Below are 7,408 nucleotides of genomic sequence, written 5' to 3'. Positions count from 1 at the left end.
TCCTCTGATTGAGAACCATATATAGGTTGGCTGTTCACACTGTTTGTTTGTGGGTGATTGTCTTCCGTGTCTGTGTCTGTGCACCACACGGGGCTGTTTTCGGTTTGTTCGTTTTATGTAGTCTATTCCTGTTCGTGAGTTCTTTCGTGTCTTTATGTAAGTTCCATGTTCAGGTTTCGTCTACGTCGTTTGTTATTTTGATTATTTCAAGTATAGTTCGTGTCAGTGTTCGTCGCTTGTAAATAAATTCATGATGTCTACATACCTCGCTGCACATTGGTCTTCCGATCCCTCTCTCCTCTCCTCGTCTGAGGAGGAGGAATATGACGACTACCGTTACAATATTCAAAGGAAATCCTCCCAGATTGCAGGTCCTATGGCTTCCACTACATGTCAACAGTCTTTAGAAAGGTTTTCAGGCTTGTTTTTTTTTTTATGACTTAGTAGTTGTAGTTTTTCAATGTGGCTCTCATTTTGGACTGTAGTCTGTGGCGCGCGTGGATGAGGGTGCGCACTTCGTTATTTATTTCCGGTATTGAACATATTACATTCCGTCTTAAATTGTATCATTTATTTACATATTAGTGTACTTGAGGATTGATTAGAAACGTTGTTTGACTTGTTTGGACGAAGTTTATTGGTAACTTTTGGGATTGCTTTTGGGATTGCTTTGTATGCATGAGTGGAACGGGTGGATTACTGAATCAAACGTGCCAACTAAACTGACTTTTTTAGGATACAAAGAAGGACTTTATAGAACAAAACGACCATTTGTTGTGTAGCTGGGACCCTTGGGATTGCATACAGAGGAAGATCTTCAAAGTTAAGTGATATATTTTAGCGCTATTTCTGACTTTTGTGATGCCTCTGCTGGTTTGGAAAATGTTTTTAATGCTTTTGTATGTGGAGTGCTGTCCTCAGATAATCGCATGGTATGCTTTCGCCATAATGCCTTTTTGAAATCTGACAAAGTGGCTGGATTAACAAGAAGTTAAGCTTTTATGATGACACTGTAATGGCTGTCAAAGTCGTTCTCCTCCTCAGACGAGGAGGAGCATGGATCGGACCAAGATGCGGATTGATAATTGTACATGTTTAATGTAAATAACAAGAAAACACTACAAACTACAAAACAACAAACGTGACATACCTCAAAACAGTCCTGTGTGGTCCAAACACTGACACAGGAAACAAACACCCACAAAAGCCTACTGCCTATGGCTACCTTAAATATGGCTCCCAATCAGAGACAAATGAATGACAGCTGTCTCTGATTGAGACCCAATCTAGGCAGCCATAGACATAACTAGACAACCTAACAAACACTATCCCATACACATACAACACCCATAGACTAACCAAACACACACAACATACAATGCCCACCCCAACTCACGCCCTGACCAACTAAACATAATCAAAATAACATAAAAATAGGTCAGGAACGTGACAGACACTTGTATTTTCATGAATGTTTAATATTACGATTTTTGTATTTAAAATTTCGCGCTCTGCAATTTCACCGGATGTTGTCGAGATGAGGCGCTAGCGTCCCACCTAGCCCAAAGAGTAACTGTACAAACTTGTTGGATGCATTTGCTGTTTGTTTTGGTTGTGTTTCAGATTATTTTGTGCCCAATAGAAATGAATGATAAATAATGTATTGTGTCAATTTTGGAGTCACTTTTATTGTAAATAAGAATATAATATGTTTCTAAACACTTCTACATTAATGTGGATGCTACCATGATTATGGATAGGCCTGAATTACTCTTGAATAATGATGAGGGAGAAAGTTACTGTCACGACTTCTACCGAAGTCGGTTCCTCTCCTTGTTCGGGCGGTGTTCGGCGGTCGACGTCACCGGTCTTCTAGCCATCGCCGATCCATTTTTTCATTTTCCATTTGTTTTGTCTTGTTTTCCCACACACCTGGTTTTCATTCCCTCATTACGTGTTGTGTATTTAACCCTCTGTTCCCCCCATGTCTTTGTGTGGTATTGTTTGCTGTAAGTGCTTGTGCACATTTGTTGTCTGGTGCGCGTCGGGTTTTGTACCCATTCTTTATTATTCTGGATGCCAGTGGTTACGTTCATGGAACGTCTGGGGGTCTCGATCAGCCTTACCTCGGGTATTCACCCCGAGAGTAACGGGCAGGTGGAGAGAGTTGTGGGATGGATGTGGTAGGTTTCTGAGGTCTTATTGCCAGGACCGGCCGGGGGAGTGGGCAGCGTTCGTGCCCTGGGCAGAGATGGCCCAGAACTTGCTCCACCACTCCTCCACTAACCTCTCCCCCTTCCAGTGCGTACTGGGGTATCAGCCGGTTCTGGCTCCTTGGCATCAGAGTCAGACTGAGGCTCCTGCGGTGGACGACTGGTTCCGGCGCGCGGAGGAAACATGGGACGCCGCCCATGTTCACCTTCAGCGCGCCGTGCTGCGGCAGAAAGCCGGCACAGACCGTCACCGCAGTGAGGCCCCGGTTTTCGCACCGGGGGACCGGGTCTGGCTCCCGACCCGAAACCTGCCCCTCCGCCTGCCCTGCCGGAAGCTGGGTCCGTGGTTTGTGGGGCCATTTAAAGTCCTGAGGAACTGATCGAGGTGAGTTACAGGTTACAGCTTCCCCCCGATTACCGTATTAACCCCTCGTTCCATGTGTCTCTCCTCAGGCCGGTGGTGGCTGGCCCGCTCCAGGAGTCTGAGGTGCGGGAGGTTCCTCCGCCCCCTCTGGACATTGAGGGGCCCCCGGCGTACTCCGTTCGTTCCATACTGGATTCGAGGAGTCAGGCGAGGGGCCTTCAGTACCTCGTGGACTGGGAGGGGAATGGTCCGGAGGAGAGATGCTGGGTTCCGGTGGAGGACGTGTTGGACCCTTCAATGCTGCGGGAGTTCCACCGTCTCCGTCCGGATCGCCCTGCACCTCGCCCTCCGGGTCGTCCCCGAGGCCGTTGTCGGCGCGCTGCTGGAGCGGCGCGTCAAGGGGGGGTACTGTCACGACTTCTACCGAAGTCGGTTCCTCTCCTTGTTCGGGCGGTGTTCGGCGGTCGACATCACCGGTCTTCTAGCTATCGCCGATCCATTTTTCATTTTCCATTTGTTTTGTCTTGTTTTCCCACACACCTGGTTTTCATTCCCTCATTACGTGTTGTGTATTTAACCCTCTGTTCCCCCCATGTCTTTGTGTGGTATTGTTTGTTGTAAGTGCTTGTGCACATTTGTTATCTGGTGCGCATCGGGTTTTGTACCCATTCTTTATTATTCTGGATGCCGGTGGTATATTATGTATATTAAACTGCTCCGGTTAGTCCCCAGTTCTGCTTTCCTGCGTCTGACTTCGATGCCACCAGTTACGCACCCCTTACAGTTACAGAGGCATAAACATCATAACCCACCCAAAAATGCTAACCTCCCCTGTTATTGTAATGGTGAGAGGTTAGCATGTCTTGCGGGAATGATATTTGTGCATCTGTAACTTTCTCACTCATCATTATTCACGATTAATTCAGGACTATCCGTAATCATGGTAGCAAGTTGACGTAGATGCACAATGCAAACAGTAGTAGTGGGTCAATTTTGGTCCTGTAGCTACAAAGATGTAGCAGCATGAAGCCAACCTGTGCACATGCGCAGATACTCTGTGTGACTGTGTGAGAGCAGTCTTGCATCACGCTCATCTCATTGGGTGTGTTCGAATAGTAAGGCTAACGAAGCCGACTGTAGACAAAAGTCAAGAAGGGAAGTCGGAGAAGTGCATTGGCGACAGCCGAAAGTCGGACACTGTAGTGGTTTTTCAACAGCAAGGCTCAGCTCAACATGGCAGTGTCAACATACAGTGCCTTCGGAAAGTATTCAGACCCCTAGACTTTTTCTCCATTTTGTTACATTACATCCTAATTCTAAAATGGATTAAATGAAACAAATCCTCAGCAATCTACACACAAAACCCCATAATGACAAAGCAAAAATAGGTCTACATTTTTTTAACCAAATGTATTAAAAATGACAAACCTTATTTACTATGAGACTATGAGACTCTAAATTAAGCTCAGGTGTATCCTGTTTCCATTGATCATCCTTGAGATGTTTCTACACCTCGATTGGAGTCCATCTGTGGTAAATTCAATTGATTGGACATGATTTGGAAAGGCACACACCTGTCTATATAAGGTGTGGGACCTTATATAGACAGGTGTGTGCCTTTCCAATCATGACAGTGCATGTCAGAGCAAAAAGCAAGCCATGAGGTCAAAGGAATTGTCCGTAGAGCTCCGAGACAGGATTGTGTCGAGGCACAGATCTGGGAAAGGGTACCTAAACATTTATCCAGCATTGAAGGTCCCCAAGAACACTGTGGCCTCAATCATGTTTAAATGGAAGAAGTTTGGAGCCACCAAGACCCTTCCTAGAGCTGGCTGCCCGGCCAAACTGAGCAATCGGGGTAGAAGGGCCTTGGTCAGGGAGATGACCAAGAACCTGATGGTCACTCTGACAGAGCTCCAGAGTTCCTCTGTGAAGATGGGAGAACCTTCCAGAAGGACAACCATCTCTGCAGCACTCCACCAATCAGGCCTTTATGGTAGAGTGGCCAGACGGAAACCACTCCTCAGTAAAAGGCACATGACAGCCCGCTTGGAGTTTGCCAAAAGGCACCTATAGACTCAGACCATGAGAAACAAGATTATCTGGTCTGATGAAACCAAGATTGAACTCTTTGGCCTGAATGCCAAGCGTCATATCTGGAGGAAACTTTGCACCATCCCTACGGTGAGGCATGGTGGTGGCTACATCATGCTTTGGGGATGTTTTTCAGTGGCAGGGACTGGGGGACTAGTCAGAATTGAGGCAAAGATGAACGGAGCAAAGTACAGAGAGATCCTTGATGAAAACCTGTTCCAGAGCGCTCAGGACCTCAGACTGGAGGCGAAGGTTCACCTTCCAATAGGACAACTACCCTAAGAGTACAGCCAGGACAATGCAGGAGTGGCTTTGGGACAAGTCTCTGAATGTCCTTGAGTGACCCAGCCAGAGCCCGGACTTGAACCCGATCGAACATCTCTGGAGAGACCTGAAAATCGCTGTGCAGCAACGATCCCCATCCAACCTGACAGAGCTTGAGAGGAGCTGCATAGAAGAATGGGAGAAACTCCCCAAATACAGGTATGTCAAGCTTGTAGCATCATACCCAAGAAAACTCAATGCTGTCATCGCTGCTAAAGGTGCTTCAACAAAGTACTGAGTAAAGGGTCTGAATACTTATGTAAATGTGACATTTCAGTTTTTTAACAGAGCTGGCAAAAAAATGGCAAAAAGAATTGGAGGAAAAAATACAATTTAATAAATTTTAGAATAAGGCTGTAACATAACAAATGTGGAAAAAGTCAAGGGGTCTGAATACTTTCCCGAAGGCACTGTAGTTGCTATTGTTTATAAAGGTTTTTCTTTATAAATGTAAAAATAAACATATCAAACACAAACTGAAAACATAATGTTTGTACAATGAATTGGTGAGAGAGAGGTCTCAAATATCACTTTCATTTTGTTCTGCTTGTAGCTTTAGAATCGCTGCAAAGTTGATTCTGGTTTCAGTCATGTCTTTGGTCACGTTCAAGTGGGTCAACCAAAAACACCCTAATGATTGGTTGACAAATAGTGTCTCCCACTAGCCAGGAGTTGACTGCATGGTGCAGTTGGTGAGAAACAACTGTAGCGACTTGAAGATGACATTTGATCACATGGCTTTGTAAAGTTCATGCAGTCGACATGTAGGCGCAAGTTGGACATTTTTTTGCCCAATAATGCAACACACTTTGAAAGGCGGTGACCATCGTTGATCTTGACTAGACAAAATCTATTCGCTCGAACACGCCCAATATTCGCTGTGCTGCTGTTGGCAATGTCATCTTGCATTGTTGTTCACCTTTAAAAGTGTGCTTCATTATGAAGATAAACATTCTCCTACTTGCGCCTACATGTTGACCGCATGAACTTTACAAAAATCATGTGATCAAAGGTTGTGAAGTTTTTACTGCAGTTAATGGAAAGTTTCTGCAGTTGCTCTTCACCAACTTCTTCCAGCAACCATGGCTTGCATTGTGGGAGCCTCTATTGTCAACCAATCATTATTCTTGACATGACTGAAACAGGAACTAACTTTGCTGCGATTCTCCCAGCACCCTGTGCACTAGTAGAGATAGGAGAGGATTTGACAGGTGTAAGCAATATGGTAATAGATTCACCTTGCCCTCTGATAGGCTGTGTGGAAGTTTCACCATTGCTTACACAATTCATATCCTCTCAGATCTCCACTAGAGATTGACATGGGAACAGGACTCCCGGGGGTCTTGCGGAATTCTAGCATGAATGGGAGTCAACTGTGTAGGCCTAATATAGTTTACTTAATAATATATATCTTTTTTTTATGTTAATTTACCCCCTCCCGCTTCTGTTGGCTCACTCTCGCGCCTCGCTCCAGTTGTAGCCACTCCCTACTTTACCTCAGATGAGCTCGGAGACGTACACAGTTACACATGTCCATATCCATGAGTTCATCCAATTCTGGGTAAGTAAGTGCAAGGGCTGCCTTCATTGCCACATCTCATAAAGTGGCTGTTATCAGCTGTGTACAGGCAACTGTCTCGTGAGCAGCAGCCAAACGGAGCAGTTGCTATGGCTACTCACACGCACAGCGGGGACAGACAGACGAGCGTCTAAACATTTGACAGGACAAGATGGGACACTCCCATGTCAACCTGCATCAAAAGTAAGCTTTAGGGGTCCATTTTGGGATTGGGCCTGGATTGTACGATGTGCACACATGATACATGTTGAGTGTGTGATATTTGGGTTGGAGACAGAGAGAATGGAAAACCATGTTGCTCTGAGCCTTGCTGTTGAAAAACCACATTAGTTGCACCTTGCCCACCTTGCCAAACTTTACTCATTGACTTTGAGCCTACACGCCCAATCTCAATGTGACCCACCAGATTCAAAAACTTGAAAACCCCGTTAGGAGGAAAAAAAGCTTGAAAACCTCCGCCAAACATTTTGATTAAAAAATAATAATAACTGTGTTTTTATTAAGTTTTGGAGAAAGATAATGGTTTCATTATAGTTTTGCTTTTTTAAACAGATTTGTACATTTTATTTTTGTTTACAAAATAGTTTTTATGATTTGTTTTTAGTTTAGTTTCAGTTTTACTATAATAACCTTGCAACACAAACACACACACAATAAGATGCATATGAACAAACACACACAGGACAGGAATAATAATGATTAAATGCTATGCCAAAACAGTCATAAAGAGCATTTTATCATTTAACTTCACTGATCTGAGAGGGATTCACCAGATGGCTGACACCTGTCTTTTTACCTATCAGTGAAAGATGAGGGAGATGAGATGAGGAAGGT

General features: G+C 44.7%; 1 long non-coding RNA gene across 1 annotated transcript; it reads left to right on the top strand.

Moving 5' to 3' along the window:
* The first annotated feature begins 394 nt into the window (after positions 1 to 394).
* On the top strand, positions 395 to 3,308 carry LOC139572341 (uncharacterized). The gene is made up of 2 exons (XR_011674385.1): positions 395 to 532; positions 2,667 to 3,308. It is a non-coding gene; the product is annotated as an uncharacterized lncRNA (long non-coding RNA).
* Positions 3,309 to 7,408: the final 4,100 nt, after the last annotated feature.

This window comes from Salvelinus alpinus, chromosome 4 (assembly GCF_045679555.1).
Source record: "Salvelinus alpinus chromosome 4, SLU_Salpinus.1, whole genome shotgun sequence".
Taxonomy (NCBI): domain Eukaryota; kingdom Metazoa; phylum Chordata; class Actinopteri; order Salmoniformes; family Salmonidae; genus Salvelinus; species Salvelinus alpinus.
The sequence above is the reverse complement of the archived record's forward strand: the minus strand, read 5'-3'. Positions and strand labels throughout refer to the sequence as shown.